This window comes from Cyanistes caeruleus, chromosome Z, assembly GCF_971803275.1.
Source record: "Cyanistes caeruleus chromosome Z, bCyaCae1.hap1.1, whole genome shotgun sequence".
Taxonomy (NCBI): Eukaryota; Metazoa; Chordata; class Aves; order Passeriformes; family Paridae; genus Cyanistes; species Cyanistes caeruleus.
The window spans coordinates 117,451-140,246 of NC_141732.1; the positions used below are offsets into that span (position 1 = coordinate 117,451).

General features: G+C 44.4%; 1 long non-coding RNA gene across 1 annotated transcript; it reads left to right on the forward strand.

Moving 5' to 3' along the window:
• The first annotated feature begins 7,098 nt into the window (after positions 1-7,098).
• LOC147647954 (uncharacterized) lies at positions 7,099-13,754 on the forward strand. Its single transcript, XR_015280274.1, has 2 exons — positions 7,099-11,718; positions 11,759-13,754. It is a non-coding gene; the product is annotated as an uncharacterized LOC147647954 (long non-coding RNA).
• The last annotated feature ends 9,042 nt before the right edge of the window (positions 13,755-22,796 follow it).

The window sequence follows — 22,796 nt, forward strand, 5'->3', positions numbered from 1 at the left end:
GTATGAGGTTCAACAAGAAAAGCTAGGTCCTGCCCTTGTGTCACAACAATCTCAGGCAGCTTCAGCCTGATCAAGAATGGCTGGAAAGCTTGAAAAGGACTTGGGGGTACTGGTTGACAGGCCAGGATTGCTCAGGTGGCCAAGAAGGCAAATGGCACCTGGCCTGTATTAGGAATAGTGTGGCCAGTAGGCCCAGGGCAGTCACTATCCCTCTGCTCTGGGTAAGGTAAGGGAAGGCCTCATCTTGAGTGCTGTGCCCAGTTCTGAGCCCCTCAATTCAGGAAAGAGACTGAGGTTCTGGGTCATGTCCAGAAAAGGGGATGGGGCTGGGGAAAGGTCTTGAGCACAAGGAGTGGCTGAGAGAGCTGTAGAGGCTTAGCCTGGGCAAAACAAGGTTCAGGGGGAACCTTCTCTCTCTCTCCAGCTCCTTGACAAGAGAGTGGAGCTGGGTAGGGGTCAAATGGATAGAGAATAGGGTAAGATTAGGTATAAGGAAGAGTTCTTGACTGTAGGGGTGGTGAGGCACAAAGAAGTTGATGCCACATCTCTGGAAATGTTCCAGACAATGTTAGACAAGGGCTGGAATGAGATGATCTTTAGGGTCCATTCCAACCCAGGCCATTCTATGATTTTATGAATCTTTGGCTAGACAATTCTCCAGACATGAATCTGCAAAGCTAGAGAGACCTGGCAGAGATGAACAAAAGTCTCAGTGCTATACAGATTGTCCCTAGACAGGGGGAACCACCAAATGAAGGAGAGCCAGGATCAGGTTTACCAAGATTTTAATCTCTGCATAGCTAAATAGTTACTTTGTCCCTGCCACAACCCCTGCAGTCTTGATGGATCAAGGATCAGGACTAGGAGTTAGAATGGATTAGAGAACAGGGCAGCTGGGTTGCCAGCTGCTCTTCACCCTGCCAGGTTGTTCTCCTTTATGTATCTCATCATGAACTGCAACTTTTTTCCCAGCTTCTCACTAGATAAACATCACTTTCCTGGGCTATGAAAGTGCTTCTGCATTAATTTAGGTGTTTTGTCCAAACACCATGTCATGTACCCTGTCAATAAAAATAACTAATCTGTTAATTTTAGAAATTGTTCTAACTGTGTGGCCAGAAAGAGAGATAGGGCAAGTCCTTTGTGATGTGAAGCAGCAGTGCTGAATAACAGCCTTTGGATTTCACCAGCCTGGTGTTTCAGCAAGAACTTAATGACTGACACTGGAGGAAGGGGCTACTTCACCAAAATGGTGCCAAGTTTCCCTTGAGATGTGGCTGGCCATGTCTGTATGCAGAGCAGGAGAAAAACTGTGGCTTTGGAGAAGGCTCTGGAAAGACTGTAAGAAAAACTCACTGGCTGTCATCCACTGTTTTGGAGTCTACCAGGGAAAATTGGTTGAGGACTCATCCAGGTCAGCAGCTCTGCCTGGCCTGCCTTCATCTATCCCATCACTGGCTGCTTCTGCTGGTGATAGGCAGGCACCACATCAGGCAGGGGTCAGCACTGAGCTGGCAAATGTGGGTGGGTGCAGAGCTGGTGGGATAAAGCGAGGACATGAGGGACAGGAGGTCCTGCATGCAGTAAGTGAAATGTTCATCCAAAGCCATCCAACACATCTCTGGTTTCCTGAGGTAGAACATATGGCCCCTGAGGGCTGTTTTATCCATGGGCCTAGCCCCTGCCTACATGCAGCAGAGGAGACATCTCCTCAGGGTTTGGCTTGCCTAAAGAGGAGGGGGTGGGGAAGAGGAGGGGACACAGTGGAGCAGGTAGGACCATTTTGTGAGGTCTGAGCAGCCCTTGTGGTGTTGAGGATTTTTGGAACCAAGAGGGAAAGAAAAGGACTAGAGCTAGGGGAGAACTGCCACAGCTGGACTTTTTAACAAAAGATTAAGTGAAAGGATACATAAAGAGCTCACAGTGCCTTCTCTCCTCTGTCCCCACCTCTATGTGCCCAAGTTGCCCATGGCCGCTCAGCTGCCTCCCACCTGACAGGGAGGAGGCACGGGTCTGACAGCGTTCAGTGGAGAAAAGGGATGGGGAAGAGACAGAGGCGGCTGCAATCCCCGCTCGAAGCTGATAATTAATAAATGAAATGCCCTGGGACTCCAGTAAAGCTTCCTCAGATGACTTATCTGTCGTGGGCTCGGCAAAGCATTAAATGGCCATTTTCTGACAGAATGACTTCACTGCGCCAGAGCTTCCTTGACTTTGTGAGGAATATTTCTCCCCTCCTCCCAGACCTTGTTTTTTTTTTTAAAATCTTCTCTCTTTCTTCCTCCCTCCCTCCCTCTCCTTTTCTCTCTCCCTGGTTGACGGCTCTAGTTCATTTCTGCCTATTTAATTGGGCCCCGGATGAATTTACTCGACAGGGCCATTCATCATGTGGCAGCGGCTGGCGGACGAGCCCAGGGGGAGCGGGGCTGACAGCTCCGGCAGCCTTGGATGCTGCCTGACTCTGGAAGTTCACATATTTGGGCATTAGTGCAGCTATTAGTTTAACAAGCTTCGTTTATCCCTGTCACTACCACTTCAGCTTCCCATGTAATAATTTGAAATGTAGATTACTGCTAGACAAATGGGACAGAGCAAGAGTACACAGGAGGGAAAAAAAGTGACATGGATTGCTTGTTACGAGCTGGCTTTTTTTCCCCCTTTCCTCTTTTAATCCCTTCCAATGTGAATGCTTTGATTAACTTAATATTCACATTATTTCTACTGTAAGCAGTTTGTCACCTGTGTACTCCCCTTTTTAGAAAATAGTTGGTAGGGATTTATTGACCCAAAGAAGAGGTTTAAAGCAATTATACAGGTGTCCAGGGGCCAAGGTCTGTGCACACACAGCCTCCTCTGTAGGAGCTGCTGGAGGTCACTCTCTGCCAGCCAGATACACCTATGGACTTCAAACCTTAACCTTCCCAGGACAGGTCTGTTCTGCATAGAGGAATTTATCTAAGGTGTTGCAGCAGAGCAACATTTATTCAGCATTCCAGTTTTTGTTTTCAAGGCTTCTGACTACCACATCGGTTTTGCACTGTAGGAGTCAAAATAGAATGACTGTCTCCAGTGTTTAGAGAGGAGTGTATTTTACCACTTCTAACCCAGGAATAAAGTTGATGCTGCAGGATCTCCACCCCCAAATCTTCACAGGTTTTATTGCACTCTTGTTGAAGTTCAATGCACAGCACCTGATGTGATGAAGCCAGAAGGAGACACAACATCACCTGCCCTGTCTCCCAGAAGGAGAGAGCTTTATACTATCAGCCTTCCTCAGCAAGTTTAAGGCAAGCACTGAATTTTTCTTTTGAAGATACACTTGGAGGAGTCAACAGCAGAAAGTCATTTTATTGCAAAGGATCCAGTGTTCAGATATCTCCCCAACTGAAATGTATTCAAGATACCTTGTGTTTGCCCAACACAGTTCTTGATTTCCATTATGTCTCTGCCCAGTGCAGGCACTCTTCTCTGCCAGATCGCAGCCTTGTGCTCAAAGCTCAAGCTTTTCAGACCAGATATGTAAAGTTGTTTTCAAACTGACCCTTGGAACAACCAAAGGGGCTGCTCCTCCTTCAGTTTCTGATATCAAGTATGGTTTTCAGCCTGTGAGTTTGTCTAGGAGACTTACAAAGCCATGTCCAGTTTGCCTATGTATTTCCTGACCCTGAAACACTTTACTTTGCTGCCAAGCTGCCAAGCGCTGCCAAGGCCACCCCTAACCCATGTCTCCAAGCATCAAATCTACACGGTTTTTTAATGCCTCCAAGGATGGTGACATTCTGACTTCCCTCCTTCCTACAAGTCTGAGGACATTTCACGCACTTACCTGCCTGACCTTGCATTTCATCATGTGAAAGACATGTTTTATAAAACCAGCATACTCTGCAGATTTGAGTGCTCTATCAAATCAGACACATTAGATGCCACTAAGTTGTGGCATCTGTAGATATTACCACTATAGTATTGGGAATTTCTTCCTGTGACCTGATAGAGCTAAGTGGTGTTCACAAATTCTGCTTTGGGAAAATTCTGGTAATTCATCACTTCAGTCTGCACAAGAGCATAGTAAATCATTAAAACCCAGGAAGTTCTTCAGATAATTTGCTATATTTGAATTAATTTGAAGAGACTGAAAAATGTAATAAGAAAAGAGTCAAACCTTCCTGAATGGAAGTTGCCTAAATTCCTTGGAGTTAGAGTTGGGTGTGCTGCTTGTCTCTGGAATTGCAATTATTGTGGTGAACTTCTTGCAAGGAACATTCTGGGAGCTCTGGTTTTGGATGTGATCGCTGGCATCACCACAGTTTGCTCATCTTCCACTCTTTCCTTATTTGCACAGTAAGATCTCCAAGGTGCTTGTGATATGTTGTTATCCCTTTCCAAGTCACTGCAAAGTGACACAATTCATTTATCCCTCTCTCCTTTGCAACCCTGAGACTCTCCTGGGGGCCTCAGCAGCTGGTGTCTTCCCTTAATGAAAAGAGCTCACAGGTCCGTGTCAAGCCTAGAGGCAGCTGATTTTCTTTCGTCATCAAGCTGGAGTGTAGCAACCAGCTGACCAGCCACAGCCCTGTTCCTCTACCAGAATGTCCAGGACAAAGAAGAAGGTCCTGGCTTGACCCTGGGATAGATCTCAGTCTTTAACATCTGGATTTGCTTTGCAAAGCCTGTTCAGGATTCCTCCTCTTCTCTCTCCTAATTCCACCCCTGTAGATCTTTGGGAATGCAGCAAGAGACCACATCTTCCTGTTATGCAGGCTATACTGCAAGACATTCAGTGTCAGTGAGAGGGGGAATTATTCCAGGGGGAATAGCCAGAAAGAAAGAAATGGGGCAAATGGGGGACCAGGAAATTGGAGTGATTAATGGGTGCTTCTCTCTCTATCTGAGCTCACAAGTTCAGAGTTCTGCAAAAGAAAGGACATCCCTGGGCTTCCTGGCTGAGCTGGAGCTCAGAGTCCCCAGCCACCTGAAGGCTTCTGCCCTGTTAGGATGGGTCAGCCTCAGGCCGCCCTCAGGGCTCTGGCCTTCAGAGAGAAAAAAAAAAATTGTTTGTTTAAGGTCCTCCAGATTGCCTGTCCCTCCATCTAGAGAGCTTCTTCCTCAGCTGTGCTGCTAGGGTTTCTCTGCCCCCTGGATAGCTTCCAGGCTACCCCAGGCACCTTCATCCATTTGTTACTGAATGCATCAAAAAGAATAACTTCTCTGAAGACACATCACCCAATGCAGGAAAGCTGAAGCTGTAAGTGAACACATCTACATGTAGTTTCTGACCTGTGTCACCATTAGGAAACCATCCTCCCCAGGTTTGTTTTTCCCACAGGATTTGCCTTTGCTTACCCTTTGCAAAACATACTCTACAGCATCCTGCATGGTCACATATGTCACACTGGTTTGAGAATCCTATTTTAAGGTTTTCCAAGGTCTGCTGAGGCTAAACTTGCTGCTGTCAAATTCAGTCAAAAAGAGCCATGATCACTCCTGTGGGCACATGAACCAGACTGCTTCATTTGCTAGGTGTTTAACAATGGATAATCATTCTGAATAAGTAGCAATATGTTAGAGTCATAGATGCATCTGCAAAGGAGATTTTCCTCACCAAACAGCAGTCTTTCAAGCATTCTTCCTAAAGAATTGTGGACAAGCAAGAGTGATTTCCCAAATCAGGAAACAGATTTCCAGCAAGCAATAATCCTGATCCTATGTAAGCAGGATTGGTGCAGGACAAATAAAATCTGGTGTCAGTTGTTTCCTTTTACCTGAGATGAAAAGCAAATAGCTCCAAGCAGAAAGTATACTATGTGAACAGATCCCACCAGTACACCTATGTGGACTACTTGCAATATTCTATTTGTTTATTAGATTTGAGACACAGAAGCCAACACATAATCCACAGCCCTTCAAGTAGTGGTGGAGCATGTGTGTGCTGAAACCTCATTTAACCTCAGGAAACTCCCCTCCCCATCTGCCAGACATTTCTTTTTCCTTTATGACTCAAGACTAAAAAAAACCAGACCCAAAACAAACTTCACTCAACATTCAGGCAGTAATTACAAGATTGTTCTTTACAAATGGAACATAAATAAAATTACATAGCTAATTAAGATGTATCATGAACTGAAGCTCATTTCGATGATACTAATTGCATATTTCACCTCCCTGTTAAATGGATTTGATGGTCTGAAAATAAGCCATTTGTTTTATGCAGTGGGGGAGGTTTCAATGAGTAGCAAATGCTGGCTGTCCAGTGGGATGTTAGGCTTCCCTGGTTAGACCAAAGACTAACTGGGTGAATTGATGACCCTTTTTACCAGTCCTTTGAGAAGTGTGAATTTGAATGTGTCAGAAACTTCTTCTGCCTCAGCCTCCCTTCTTCTGAAAGACTTGCATGTCCAAAAGAGTAAAATTCATGGGAACAATGCAAGTTTTAAAAAAATACTTATTTACTCCCACTTTCCTACACAGAGTAGACAGGTTAAAAACTTGGCTTGGGCACTGCTACCTTTACATAGCTACAGTCATCCGCAGCATTTGTTGTTTTAACTTGATAATTAATACTAATTTGTTTAGTAAGTTAAAGTCAAAACAAGTGAATAAGTTTCATATCATAATTTTTTACATTTCTGTATAACAGACAGAGAGATGCCAGCACCATGTGGCACAAGAGGGTATATTAGTTAATGTTAACATAGGACCTGGAAGGTGTGATCTGAAGTCTTCACTCTGTAGAGGGTATTCCTTATGGACTTGGCCAAGTCCTAGGATCTTCCCTTCTTGCATCAGAGTAGGGATTCAGGTCTATACATGTTCATATAAGTGTATTTAATACCTCTAATACAGACATCGGTCTGGAATTTCTGAGGACTGTCTTTCTAACAAAATTCTAAAAATCACCATGTGAGGGACAGAAATCCAGAACCTGAGAAATAGAGGGACAGATGAATATTTTGAATATTTTAAGATTTAATGCTTTAAATCCTGCTTTGAGAGAGAACAGAGAAATTGCTGTGCCATTGCAGGCAGGAGGTTCTTTGTCAAGAGGATGCTCTGTGACCTCATACTATTCTCTTCAGAGCTGCAGGAGAGTGGGACCTGCACTGGGCAGGTGACTCTCATTCGTTCTTATTGGAAAGTGTTTCTCAGCTGTTAGCAGCTGTGGAGAAAGGGCACAGGACCTGTGGCAGCTGAAGTACACCGCCAGGAAGAACTTTGACTTTTCTCCCAAAGAGCTGCTCATGTTTGAACATGAGGTCAAATTTCCTGTCAGTGATAGATAAAATGTCCAAATGGCTTTTACATCATGCAAGACAAACAGTGGAGATGCAAATTTTGCACATCTGATGATTTGAGACAATTTTTGCAGTGGAAAAGATTATACATTTGGAGAATGAAGCACTGTTTCAGTGAAATATGAGTTACATCTCACAGCTGACAGGTGGTGAAGTATGGTGGTATTAAGTGCTAGATGTAGCAGCCCAGGTAAGGTACAGACAGAAGCAGCTTAAATATGTGCTCCAAGGAGGTGTGTGCAGAAGCACATATGTTCACACACGTGAAGACAGCCAGCCACACAGATCAACACAGACTCATGGAGCACATACAGGAGCACAGAGAGCACTAGTTCTTCTTTTGCTGAGTAGGACAGAGTCCTACTCAGTGGGAATATATATCAAGAATATACATCCCTCCAGCAGCAGAGCATATATTTTGTCTGCTTGATTGTTGCCCCTATTTCCCTGAGCCTTCCCTGGGACAAACTTGCAAGGGTCCTGTATGGGATGTTCCTTCCAATGAGTTCCTAATTTGGGTTCCCAACTGCTTCTCTTCCCCTGTGCTCCCCTGGGCTTGTAGAAATGGGTCTAGAATGGGCACCATGGACTAGGCCACTGTTCCTTCTGTCCCCTTGGTACTTACATGTATGTCAAGAGCAAAGCCATATCACAGGGTTTGCATGCTTTTTCAGGGATCTGTTTAGTCTGTCAGCTGCATCTTCAGATTTTCACAGTTCTGGGCTTCTATTCTGGATTCAGAGACTGCATAGGGTTTGTGACTGAAGTTATAGTTTGTCTTAATGAAACTTCATTAATTATTCCAAATGCTCACATTTACAGAAATCTGACCTCTCAGAGGAGGTCTGCAGAAGACAGGACATCTGTAGAAGACAGGGGTATCTTGTCTTGGAATCATGGTTCCCATTCATCTGACGCTTCAGAGTATCTTAATTACAAGTTAAAGATGGATAGAAGAAAATGCAATAATGTCTCCCATATTTAATGATTTTTTTCAACACTGTTTCCAAAGTGCACAAATACCATCAGGATCAGGGTATAATCCAGCCCAAGGAACATGACTTGTCTCTAGGAATATCACCCTGCCTCTAGGAATTCCCATCAGCTGGCATGCCCATCTCCTCACTCTGGCCTGTGTCCTACATGTTGAGTTGCCCCCAGAGAAGTGAGGAGATCCCCACAGAAGCAATGCCCTGGCTTCAAAAAGAAGTTATTATTAGTTTTCCCCTTATTCCTTTCCACCTAGTGTCTGTTCTGCGTGTTATTCTTGACCTGTTCCAAATAATCACACAAAGCAGTGAAAGCAGCAAATCATAATCAATGATGTTTCTTACTATTACAAAACACACATTACAAACTGAAACCACAAAGATAATTTCATCTTTACTAATAGTCTAATATTCATATGAATATGGTATTTGACATTTTCTACACCTCCAACTCTTTTCTTCATGCATTGCTGAGCAGGCTGCACCAGAGTTCATCCATTTAAATCCACTTCAGAACTCAGTACATATACAGCAAAAGGATTTAATGATACAGTGGTACTTCATAGCTGTGCTTAAAAAATTTAGCCATCTCTTCCCTCAGAGTTTCCTGGTTGGAGAAGTAATTTACTGCTAATAATGAAATTTAAATCAGACCTAATATTTAGAGTGAGGTAAACTCCCACTGCATTTACTTCATCAGTTTGTTGGCTTCTGTTGAATATTACCAATACTTACTAGAAATGGCTCTGTGCAGGAGAGGTTACCCTGTCCAAAGCTCCTCCAGAGTTTTCGCTTAGCTGTTCCTTGTCAAATGCTGTCTTGCAATAAGCAACTGATATTTGCATTTCATTTCCTAGGTGAAGGGTATTGCAGATAGATGGTGTGATTAGTTTTGCACACTGAACCCATGGCAGGAAGGCTTTAAGGACCAATGAGCACTATAAGGAGCTGTTTCACCAGTCAGACCTCACCTTGGTCTCATCTCTCTTTTGCAGCAACACAGTCCAGCTCCTGGCACCACAACAGAATGGCTTCCTCCACTCCATCACCAGCCTATCTCCCAGCTTCACACTACTCACACCTTCTTCTCTTTGGGGCCCTTCTTTGCCCCACTGTAATGGTTTAGGTTTGCTAATTGGAGTTTCCCAGCCAATGCACCAAATAATGTGGTGGGTTTAGTGCTGGTTAAAATCACTGGTGCACTTACTCATTTCTTGCTGTGAGATACGGATTAGGAAGAGGGGAAAACAGGCTCAAAACCTAAAAGGTATTAACAGAGCCAAAAGAATAAAATTAGTCAGAATAAATCCTTCAGAACACCTTTCCTCCCCACAGTTGACTTCTACTCTTTCCCAACTGACAATGTAGAGATAAAACCTGTGATTTTAAATCAGTTACCAGCTCTACAATAGTCTTGCATCAGTTCTTGTATGGAGAGCATGCCATGGAGACTTCTCCACAAGAAAACAGTTCTCTCACGGCTTTTCATTTCCATGAATAGCAGCTGCCCTGGAAAAAATCTGCAATTGTGAAGTTCCACCCATTTTCACAGTCCTCCCACAGCTGTGTTTAGGGGTCATTTCAAATTACGGGGTATAATTTTAAGGATTTTAAGGATTTTAAGATGTTCAAAACCAAAGGTTCTCTTCATCTATCTCTGCAATCATCTTTACCTCTGGGAACAGAGGTTTTCTTCTCTCCCTGGGGACAAAGGGTCTTCATCACTCTCTGTTCAAGTTTCTCATGGGATCGCAGCTACTTCAACATCTGCTTTGCTTAATCGTAGTTGCTTCTGCTCCTGTCTACAGTTTGAACACTCCATTCCTCTATACTTCCTCATGAATTAAAAATGAATATGGTATATTTTAGTATATCATAGTCCATCTCCATGGCCTTACCAAAAGAACTTTCAGCCCTATTACTAGGGCATGTCCTTGTCAGGAAAATTAATCCACGAACACCAGAGGTTTATGTCCAAAAAGGAGACAGAGGAGTCCTTTTACTTTATTCGAATAAAGGGAGAGGCCATGGGGCATTCCCCTGGGGTCTCTCAAATTTTTGGAGGGTGCAGCCTCCTTTTTATCCTAATTCCCGGCTGCTTGTCCCTTCTCTCTTTCCCCATAGGCTGAGGTACTTGAGAGGTACAGACTTCCCAGAACGCCTGACACCTGGGATACCTCCCTCCCCCTGCCCCAATGCATAATCCCTTCTTAATTCTTAACTTTTGTGGAATTCATGGTGCTCTTTCATTGCCTCTTTGATCTTTCAGTGGAATCCATCCCATTGTTTCTGTTGTCTCTCACTGAGAGCTGCATCTTATCAGCAGACCCACAGCTTGTTTGTAAAGACAAACCTGTCATTCCTCTCATCCTCATTCTCCTTCTATCTGGGACTTGACTCCTTCTTCATTTACCTTGGTGTCTTCATATTGTCTTTCTACACGTCATCATTCCGTCCCTTTCTCTCCCTTGAGACAGGATCAAGGTCTGCAGGTCTCATCTGTGCAGTGCAAGGGTTAATATCTTGTCCAGGCCTGCAGATGGTCATTGGCAGTGGCCACAGCAGTCATGATGATGGATTTCAAGCTGCCCTGGGCCCCACCCTCTGCCCAGCAGCCGCTGGGAGTGGGGAGGTGGGGAGGTGGGGAGGTGGGGGTGACCTGGCCCAGCCTGGAGCTGCTCCTGGGGCCTGGGAACCCCGGCTTGGCATGAACCGATGGCAGGGGCAGGGCTCGGTGTTAGCACAATGTTATCAGCTGTGAACTGGCCCAGCTTCAGTCAGGGCCCTGCAACCTCCTGGCCACTGCCTGGCCACCACTGAGGCCTGGCCTGGCCCCCACAGGCTGTGCAGGTCGTGGTGGAACAGGGCCGGCCCCACTGTGGACCTCAGTTACCTTTTGAGGCCAGAAGCAAGAGAGAGATCTCCTGGGCCTGCCTACTTTCAAAATGTAGAATTCACAGAGATGGGCCCAGCTTCTATGAGGTTTAATAGGATGTCAATTCTCAGCTTCTATGAGGTTTAATAGGATGTCAATTCTCAGAGATAGACATCTGTTGTTTTTTTCCTGGCATAGAGGAAGCTGTTAGAAGCTTCTCCCAGGAAAATAATTTCCGGGGGTGGTTTTTTCCTCCTTACTAAACATTACTTAATATAAAACCAGCACACCCACTTATGAAGAAAAAACTGCACATGTGTCAATGCTTCCCACCATATGGAATGGTCATGGTGTCCTGGGAAGATGGGGGTGAACAGCTCACATGGAAGGACCCTGAAGGGATGTCAAGCAAAGCGTGCAGTGCTGCCAGTGTCAAGGTTTATTCATTCCCATTCTCTACTTTCAAGTGGCCAAATAAGCCTCTTGTCCCACTAAACAGGGGCAGCCCACCTGCCCTTCAAACAAGGGCAGCCATGAGCCATTGCAAGGCTCTGGGAAGCAGAAGGTAAGGTAAGGTAAGGTAAGGTAAGGTAAGGTAAGGTAAGGTAAGGTAAGGTAAGGTAAGGTAAGGTAAGGTAAGGTAAGGTAAGGTAAGGTAAGGTAAGGTAAGGTAAGGTAAGGTAAGGTAAGGTAAGGTAAGGTAAAGTAGCTCCAGTGCTTGTTTTCACAGAAACAATGATGAACACATCTATGTATTTATCCTTGAAAAGATGTCCCTTTCCTGTGCCTCAGCAATTGGTCACCAGTGTAGTAGCAGTCCTGACACCCAAACTCTTGGGTCTTGTAGAGAGGCTGAAGCACACCACACAGTCTGTGTGTGAGCTTGCCCAACCAATCACTGAGTGGACTGGGTGATCTGTGGGCCACAAACTGGAAGATGACCCAAGAATTAATGTTTCAATTCCGCTGAACTTGTGATTTTTTCCCTCTTCCTCCCCACATCTGAGGACCAATGACACCTTCTGAGGCATGTCAATGCTACTGTCACGGTCTTTGCTGCAGTACTTATCATGGGATCAAGGTTACGTAGAACATTTTTCCACCATTTTCCCTAGCTGCAGTATATTTTCTGATCCTTAGCAGAGTAGTTATGGTATCTTGAGCTACTAATACCCTGTTGAGAGCCCAACTCCTAAAACAGCATTTGATGCACAGGAACACAGGAGAAACCTTTCCTTCATTCTGGATTCTCAGCACATTTTGGGGTCCTTGTTTGCTCAGATAGCAGTCTTATAATTTCCTAATCAAAAAAGTTTAAAAAAACTACTTTGTATTTTCTGAAAGTTGTTATCCTATTCAGCAAAGAATAGTCTCATGTCTTTATAACTTATACCATTACTCTTCTTGATTAATAACAAAAACTGATGAGCTGGCCTTTCCAGGCCCCATAAGCAGAATCACTCAAGCATAAAATATAAGAGAAGGGAAAACAATTAAGTTAGTTATTTTAGTTGTTACATCGGAGTTGAATGTTATATTTCCTTTTTTCCCCCTGTACAGTAGGAAAACTTTTGCTGCACACACCTTTCTCTTCCAGTGATGGTAGGTGGATATACAGAGTCAGAGTTTCATATTAGTCACATTAGTTACAGATTAGTAAGCAACATGCATGTGACAGTTTTGAGCCTTCCTTTTAAGATTGTGGAGGAAATTAACACAGTAGAACATTACTATCTTAGGTGGGCCTGTAAGGTTTATGCAAGATATCTATCCAGATCTTTGGCCCTTGCAAAGCTCCAATGTGCATGGTGGTATTTCCAGCTGAGAAGGAACATGCAGAGAGCACTGTGAGCTTACGGTTTGCAGGTTTATAAAGGAAAGCCCCTTAAATGTGGTGCAAATACAAGTTTCCACATTTCAGGGGCAAATCTTGTTGTCCTGGAAGAGTTATCTGTGGGAGATGTAGCTGAAAAGCTTTCTATTTAGATTCAGACTAAAAGACAACATGGTAGAACGTAGTGCTGAGAAGGAAAGAGCATGGCACGTGTAATATATGGTTGTATAATTCGTATTTTATTGTATTTGTATATAAGCAGTAAGAAGAAATAAAAACTAGTTACAAGTTTCAAACACACATGCACAGCAAGGTTACAACACGACAGCCAGGAGCCAGAGGAGAAGTGTAATTTGCAAAAGAACAGAATGGCACCGAGACCCACCCAAAGAAGATCAGCGTACTAACGACTCGGAGACTTTCACCTGATAAAGAACTGGTCTGATTCTCCAGATCATGCATTTCAATACCTGGTCCCTGTAAAGCCACTCAAACCTTTCCTCCCTTCTCAGAAATCTAGTTAACAAACCTACAGTAAATATGAATATGCAACAAACCCTAAGAATAAAAACTGTACAGCCTCAGCCTGCAGAAACTGCATAAAAATCCACTCCTCCAAAGAACAAACGTGAACTTGGGGGAATCAGTGCAACAGAAGCTGATTCAGAGTTCACTCAGTGTCGACCCCAGACTCGAGACTGACAGCGATTGTGATTGTTTCCATAACTAAATTTGACAAAATTTTCAATAAAATTATTATTGATAAATTTGGCTCTATTTCATTTATAACAGCACACATGTACCATGAATATGAAAATAATATGAACCAAGTACAACTGTCTGTGACATAGCAAGGAGGGTGTTGGGGGTTAGGTGTTTTTTTTTTTAGTTCTGGCTTGCTAGTGAAATTTTTACCCATTAGTTGCGGGGACAACCTAACTGTGGGTGCTTGGTGGGTGCTTGACAAAAGACAAAGAGTTGGGCCGGGCCCAGGCGGGGGAAGGGGGCAGGAAGAAGGAGGGTGGGGACAGTTTGGCGGCTTCTTCAGCTTAGGAGAAGGACACTTGGGCCGCAGAGCTGCTGCGGTAGAGAGAACGGAATTTCGCCATCACCCAGCCGGAGCTGCTGCTTCTTCTCCTTCTTCCCTCTTCGTTGGTGGTCTTAAAAACGAGATTCACTTAATAAATTATAAAAAGAATTTAATATAAACAAAAGACAATTAGGAGACAAAAGAAATAAAGCAAAGGGTTAAAACGGCCGGGTGCCCTGGTGGGTTACCAGGAACACACCTGGTATCTCAGGAGTGTCCTTTTTATCCCATCTTTGCTGTGAGAGGTTAATGCATATTCAAGAATGTCCCCTCCCTGGTTCCACCTTCTTGGATCATGTTATTTTCTGCTGGTCAGCATAATTTTTGCTGGTTATCGTTATTCTAGCTGGTCAGCATTATTTTGGAATTTGGTTTCCTTCTTGCTGCAGATGGTCACTTGTTGATAACAGCCTGGGCCCCTCATCCTTCCCCTGAGGGCAGCTGGTCTTCATGTCTTCCGATGATAACAGTTTGGGTTCTATTGTTCTGATAACAACTTGGGCCCCACTGTCCTTGCCCTCTGGGGTTTCCTTGCCTTGTACCTAGGAAATTCTTTTAAACTTAAGACTTGTTAGCATAGCTAAAAAGTATTTAATATATAATAATCATCTGCAAAAGCCAGTATCACAATACAAATTTATAACAGTGGCCTCGCACCCCCTGTCCTGCCAGGACATGTGGCAGTGCCAGCCACCGCCAGGGAGCTGCTGATCCACCTCGGCCACTGGCCCAGGATCTCAGCTCATCCCTGCTGTTCCAGCTGAGTGTTCCTCAGAGCCCTGCAGGAGCACCGGCACTGACTGCCAACCCGAGGGGGTTTGTGAAGCAAAGCCTCTCCTCCATCCTTTCCCGTCTCAGCCCAGAAAGCTGTCACGGGGTCTCTGGTTCTGTTTTCTTGTTAATGCTGTAGTTATTGTTGTTTGTTTGCCTGGTTATACTAGTAAAGAACTGTTATTCCTATCCCCATGTTGTGAATTAATGTTGTAAATATTGGCTTTTCACAATTATTCTGATAAATATATTATATGCTTTTACTATATTCTTTTCTCTTAGCAAGTTACAGGCTTAGATAGGAATTCTGAATGGTAAGGATATGTCTCATCTGGAGAAGGCAAGATAACTCCAACAGGCAAGACAATGGGAGGATCAAGCTGTGGAAAACAGGCTATTATCAGCAGCAGGAAATGGAGAGCAAACTGTTACCAAAAAGCCGGTACCAGGACGTTGGTAAGGGGGAAAGAGATGAAGCCCATCTGCTCTCTGAGGAAGTATAAGGGGCCTGGACCCTTATCAACAAGTGACCATCTGCAGCAGAAAGGAAACCAAACTCCAAAATAATGCTGACCAGCAGAAAATAACATGATCCAAGAAGGTGGAACCAGGGAGGGGACATGCTTGAATATGCATTAACCTCTCACAGCAAAGAGGGGATAAAAAGGACACTCCTGAGATACCAGGTGTGTTCCTGGTAACCCACCAGGGCACCCGGCCGTTTTAACCCTTTGCTTTATTTCTTTTGTCTCCTAATTGTCTTTTGTTTATATTAAATTATTTTTATAATTTATTAAGTGAATCTCGTTTTTAAGACCCAGATCTCTGCCTGAGAGCCCGATGATTTCAAGATTATCATAATTTGGAGGGAGGGGTCTACATTTTTCATTCCAAGGGAGGCTCCTGCCCTCCCTAGGAGACACCTGTCTTCTAGAACCGAGACAGAGGGAAGTACAATTGGGGCAGTATGCATGCTATTCATGAAATGCATGGCAAGAAAGAGAAAACTGTAGTCATAATTTCTAAAAACACACAAATCACAAGTAAAAAAATTAGAAAGCATCTTGATATTATGCTGTAGTTGTGTCCCAAAATGCTTAATTTTACAAAATATGTTTCTAGATATGGTAGATTTTAAGAAGCCATGGTCTTCTCATTTAAATTTTTATTGATTATATGAAAAGATGACAATGTTTTGAAAAATCATCCACACATTGGCACCTACTCACAACTAAATAGGTGCTGAGGGAGAAATCCAGCAAAACCAACCAGCAGAGATTAGGTGTGAGGGAGAGACAATATCCAAGCTGGGTCTGGAGGACTGAGTTCTGCATGGACTTCCAGGAGCTGGATTTAATGAAACTTGGGGTCTCTTCAAACCGAGAATGTTTCAAGGACCTTCTATGATTCTCCAACACTTCTGGCTAACCCCAGAGGCAGGCCGTATAGATAAACATACTCTTGTAGGAACTCTAGTTCCTGCAGGACGGGCATACAGACATCCAGAGATGCAAGGCTGGTGTGCCAGACACTTCTCCTTTCTTACCATATAGACATTCTGAATTATGTTTTCCTTTGCTAATGGAACATTTTAGTTATCATATGCTTGCATCAGCTGTATATAAATTAAAAAGACCTTAATATGTTTGTTAATGAAAAAGTTACAGCGGTATATTAAAGAAGAGTTTATTTAACTTTATTTAATTTAAAGGCCACTTAGTAAACTGAGGCTTAATGATCTACAGTAAATGTATTCTTTCAAAGGATTTCTCCATTATTGGCTGTTCTTAGACAAGAGTGCACATTTCATATACAGGATTTAGATAAATTGCTGCTCTGGGTAACACAGTGTGATAAGGAGACATTAATTCATGCTAAATTACAAAGAGATTCCTTCAGAGGAATTATTCTATCCCTATGAATATAAAAAAAAAAATCTCTCTATCTGAGCATTTCCTGGGAAGTCAGACATTCTGTGCATTACACCAAACTGCAGATGTATTCATTATAATAACATTAATCATGATGACTCCATTTGTCAGTTGCACCTTAATTAAGCATTGCTGCCTTTATGGACAATTTAAAGTGTTATAAGAGACTGTTTACAAGGGGGTTAATAGAGTTAGGAGTCAGAATTAAGTGGTCTTCTATCAGGTGTGACTTTCCTGGTGCTGTAACATGGCAGAAGCTTAACAGCAACATAGGATAGAAGGGATGACTGGAGCTTCACCCTCAGTCTGATCTAGATGTGTTACCTGTTGGCTGGGATGGGGAGTCCTGGTTTTGGCTGCAATAATTATCTTCCCAGTTGCTGATGCAGTGTTGTGGATTCAGGGTGAGAATAAGGTTGATAACACATGGATGTTTGATTGATGCTAAGTAGTGGTTATCTAAAATCAAGGACTTTTCTGTTGTCCACAAATTGTTCAGTTTTCTGTCAGAGAGGAGGTGAGAAAGCAGCCAGGAGAAAGCATGGCCGGGGCAGCTGTCCCAAACTGCTCAGAAGGATAGAAATGTCATATCCAGCATATAAATTAGGGGAGCTAGCCAGGAACCAGTCGTTCCTTCCACAGGGCTCTTGCACTTTTTAGCACCACCATGTCTTTTTGGACATACAGATGAGATCGTGCAGCATGATGCATAAATCTTTATCTTTTAGACGTTCTCTGTAGGATTCATTCCTATTCTTTTGATGCTTCTGCAAAACATGTCCCATTGCTAATTCCTAGCCTTTACTTGTATTGGAGGTTGTTGCAGCCTGCCAAATTCTCTGTTTTGCTGTGGGTGGGTCAGTTTTTCATGTGCATGGTAACCAACATTGGGTGTGAAGTTTTGGCTACATTTTCAATGCCTACTGCTCCATTTGAAGCAAGGGCATGGGATCCAGTTTCAGGTGGGCGTAAAGCCTGTTGTCCAGCAGGGCCTTTGAAGGGTGAGTGAATGAGAGGTACTACAAATTTGTAGGCAGAAAGAAGTCCATTCAACTGAGTGGCATCTGGAGCATACTTCTCAGTTCACTCTTTAGGTATGATCAGTAGCCCCTCTACTTTGGAAACAGTGCTGTAAAAAGATGCTTCCAAAATGCTTCAAGAAAATACATATACAGATAAGAAATTTTCTTTTCTCCCTAGGGGATTTCAAGTTTTTGGGGTTTTTTTGAAAATGAAAATAGGTCATGAAATCTTGAAACAGAAGCCATAAGTCTTCACCAGCTGTTGTGACATTATTTCCAGATGTTCCTGCTCATAGCCGTCATGGCCCACTGCAGGAATCCTGGCAAAGGAGCTGTCACTTTGATCTCTTTCTACCAGCTTCTGTGTATCCACCATCTCTGCTCCTGACTTTCCTGGCTGGACTGCATATTGCCCTTGTCTGCAAAATCTGTTATAATACGGAGACATTCGTTTGCTTAACCAAGGGTCTGCATTTTCTATTCATTAAAAGTATAAATGACAATTCCTGGGCATCTTAAACAATGGCCATTTGTAGGAAGGTTTGAGTTAAAACTATATTTGCATCCTTGAAGGGCATTCTCTCTGAAAGAAGCAGTATGGGGCCTAACACCTGGAGAGACAGGAAGATTCCATGCCTCTCACCGCAATTTTGTCAGGTCTAATCCCACTGTTCTGCTACCAGCAGGCTGCCATGGCATTTCACATCCAGACGTGGAACGGCTTAATGAGGAACGGGTACTGCCTGCCTGCTGCAGGACAGACGACTCATTCCTCTTTTAACCTAGCAAGGCTGAAAGACAGCAGAAGTACAAACAGAATAAAAAACAGAGCAAGAAATGGCAATCCCTACTGTTGCAAACACAGGACAGGAAACACAGGACAGCTTCAACAGGGCTCCTAGTGTTCTCCTGTAATGTCCCTTTGCTGATAGGCCACAAATCTCACTGAGCAGGCTGGCACGGACAGCTGATGTGGTACTGGCACAGGCTCTGCAAGGAAAAATCGGTTTGGTTCATCCACTTTCTGCCATCCTCAAGAAGTGCTGGGAGATGCACTAAGAGAATCTTAGAACCATAGAAAGCTGGAGCTGGAAGGGACCTTGAAAGCTCATCTGGTTTCGTGCCCTGCCATGGGAAGGGCCACGTCCCGCTAGACCAGATCCAAACTCCAAGCCTTATCCAACCTGGCCTTGAACAATTCCCAGGATAGCACAACCACAGTTTCTCTGGGCAGCCTATGTGAGTGCCTCACCAAGGAATAATTTCTTCCCAATATCCAATCCAACCCTGTCCTCTGTCAGTGGGAAGCCTTGTCCAGTCTCTCCAGGACCTTGTCCTAAGTCTCTCTCCAGCTCTATTGGAGCACTCTCAAGGCTTGGAAGAGACCCAAAGGTCTCCCTGAAGAGAAAGAGGGAGGCTCCCTTATCCAGACTGAGCAACCCATCTCTCATGCTGTCTATATAGGATAGGTGTTCCAATTCTTTGAGCACCCTCATGATGATGGACAGCTGCTGAGAGTGGTCTCCAAGCCCCAGACCCTTCTGGGGCCTTTCTGCCTGGGAGGTGAGGCATGCATTGTGATGCAGTGGATTCTGAAGGTCTGATAGCTTTCCTCCGTCCCCAGAAGTCATCACTACCTGTTGCAAACAAGCTGAGTCTCCCAGGACTCAGAGGGCAGTGCAAGGGATTCCTGCTCCATCTGGTGATACTGGGTTTCTCAGGGCACCAATGCCTTGTCAGGGGCCAGCAGATGGCTGTGAGAAGCCAATTTCATTTTGATTTGCCTTAACAATGGTTGTCAGAGGTACATGGAGAAATGGTTGCACAGCTGCCATGTCCAGGAGGCAGCAAGGAGAAGATGGAGGAAAGCCTTGGAGGGAATTTGCCTGGCAACCAGTTCATGTCTTACATGGGACAGGCAGTTTATGTAGGGGGACACCAAAGACACTGTACCCCAGAAACATTCTCCAATCAGATGGCAAAAGATCTCTACCAATGGGCTGCAGTGGTACATTGGACTGGGCCAATGGTCTCCTGCCAGCAGGCAGGCTTTGGCAGGGGCCAGGGTCATAAAAAGTAACTGTGTCACAAGGCCTGGGGCTGTGGAGACTGCTTTGTGTTTTGGGGGGTTTTTAAAGCTTGCTTTTTGAGTGGAGGCCTTTATTTCAAGTATTATTGTTGTTTGGGAGTTTTTTTGAGACTTGCTTTTGGGCTTTGGGCTTTTTGAGTGTAGGGGCTTTTTTGGGTCTTGTGCCTTTTGCTTTGGCTCCAGACTGGCTCTTGCTTGCTTACACGTCTGCTCCATGACCCTGACCAACATCCCGTCTGCTTCATCTCTGTGTCCCTGCCTGAGTCCAACCCCACCCACCCCCAAGCCAGCCCACCGCAGCAGTCCTTGCTGTGATCCTGTCCAGAGGCTCCTGCCTGAGTGTCCCCTCACCTCGTGTCCAGTAATCCGCTGCCGCAGAATCCGTCCACAGGCAGGCAGCGTGCGCAGCCTCCACCTTGGGGACGTCAACAGCATTCCCCGGCCTCTGGTGGTAATGCTCCCTTTCCCTCTGCCTCTGCCCCTCTCTTTCCCCTCTCTCCAACTCATTTCCCATTTCCCTTACTTTCTTCCTGTCTTTTCTAGCCCTCCTTGGTTCAGACAACTCCTTGTCTTTTTGTTTTTTCATTACAAATAAGCAGTTCTCAGACACTACGCTTGCCTTGTTTGGCTTAATTTCGTTCCTGACCATCCATTTTTAAGGAACTCCTCGCAGTTTCCCACAGTGAAATACGACAATGGCAAACACCAGCTCACAATAATGAAGGTGGGCAGTGGCACTGGATGGTTGTTGCTTCGGTCTACATAGGGTGGGGGATGTGAAGGGCTATTCCAAAAGCTGTGCATCCCAAATAGGTGTAAGGTGCATATGGTGCATGGGAGAATACATCAGGACACAGGGAGAGAAGCAACAGGGGTGGAGCAAAATGCACCAAGTCCAGCCTGGCTGGATGAACTGGGCAGTTACGGAAAACTGATTTTTGAGCACTTGGTCTTCTTAAGTGCACTCCCTTATCTGAAATACAACTGCATGGAAGCATCCCTGCTTTATGCTGCCTGTACAGAGTGCAGGCTTCTTCCCGAAGTGGAGCCTGCTGGTCATCAAGTAAATACTGGATGTATGCTGCCGGTTGACTTAATTCTGCCTCTCTCTGCCCATCATCTATGAATCCAATGACTGTGAATTTATTCATCTACAATTATTTACTGAATTGTGAAAAGTTTTGTGAGTTCTACTTCTCAGGTTTAAAATTGGAATGTATGGTACCAGGACACAAACCCATTGTCCTGAGTTTCCTGGAGGACTTTAACTGTCAAAATCAACATTAATATTTATTATAAGGAGTGCATTGCTGTGGAGAATTTAACACAGTCAGCAGCTCAGTGTTCAGGTAGCCTTTTGCTTAATCCTGCCACAGCAGGATGGGGGAGAAAAAAGGAAGAGTGGTATTGAGAAAACTGAAGGGTTGAGACAAAAAGAGGTTACCAAAAGGAGGGAGGAAAAGAAAAACAAAGGCATCCACTAACCACCTCCCACAAATAGACTGATAGTGATAGCCAGTCCCTGAGCACCATTTGCTTTGGAGAAACTCCCTCCCCAGTTTCTTCTAATGAGTATGGCACTGTTTTGTACAGGTACCCTTTTGGTCAGTTGGTATCAGCCCTCCTCAGTTGCCCCTGTATCAGCTTTTTTCGCATTCAAGGTTCCTCTCTGACTCTTGATGCTATGCTGGTTTGCTCAGTAAGAGCCAGTTTTTGATGTGCTATCAACCCTGTTTCAGCCACAAATCCAGAGCACAGCACTGTTCTTGCTGCTGTGAAGGTAACTAACTCCATCCCAGTTACATGAGGTACACACACCATCAGTAAATCATTAGCAATTTAAAAAATGTGAGGGTGAAAATTCTGGACACCTTCACTGTCATTCCCTTTGTATCAATTACATCAGTTTGTTGGGACATTAAGCAACATGGTCTAGTGGGACACATCCCTGCTCATGGCAGGAGAATGGAACAAGATGGTCTTAAAGGTGTCTTCCAACCTAAACCATGCTGTGACTCTATTAATTAAAAACTGTAATGTCAGTTGCTAGAATGGTGTTAAAATTCACACAGAGAGTACAATAGCTTAGGTCAAACAGAAGCTGATGTCAAACAAAATGGGAATTTCCTTATTGTTGTTTCATAAACCCCATGCTTGGGCAAACTGTGTGACAGAATTTGCCAGTGCATGCAGGACACCTATGCTGATGGTCCAAGAGCATTTCTTACACCACAAGGCTACACAAGAGGTTTGGCTCTGGCCACACAGACCAGACAGCAGTGATAAGGACATGCATGCCCTTAGAGGACAGAGGTGCTGCCATGAGATGGAAGGTGGAGAGAAATACGAGCTTGAAAAAGCATCAGAAGGAGCACAAAGCAACCCTCAAGCATGCCTGTGCATCCGAATGTAGATACATTTATATGTAACACATTGAGAATAGATTATTCATCAATCATTAGCCACAGCTCATTTTTAAAAGAGGGTTATATGTCAGTAGAGGTTAGCAACATTTTCCCAGCTACTAATGGTATATATATATACATGTCAGCACAGGCATTTCATGACACAGCCAGGATGGACTCAAAGGCAGGGGCAAGGAGAGTTCTCCCACCTTCCAGGGCCCAGTGCAACCCTGTTTCTGCTGGTGGCCAGCACTTAGATGGACACACGTTGAGACTCTTTCCATCTGTCCTACACCGGACAAGAAATTTTGTCTTGGAACAAAAAGACTGCTGGGGCAAAAGTCCCTATATCTGGGAATCAGTTTCCCTCAGCAGCCAGAGGCTCTCTCACAGAGGAATGGTGAGCAGCAGCACAGTACAGCAGAGCCCTGCTCCAATGCAGGGAAGGCCTCAGCCAAACCACTGTGATCTTCAGGCATGCCTTCAGGTTCTTCTGAACAG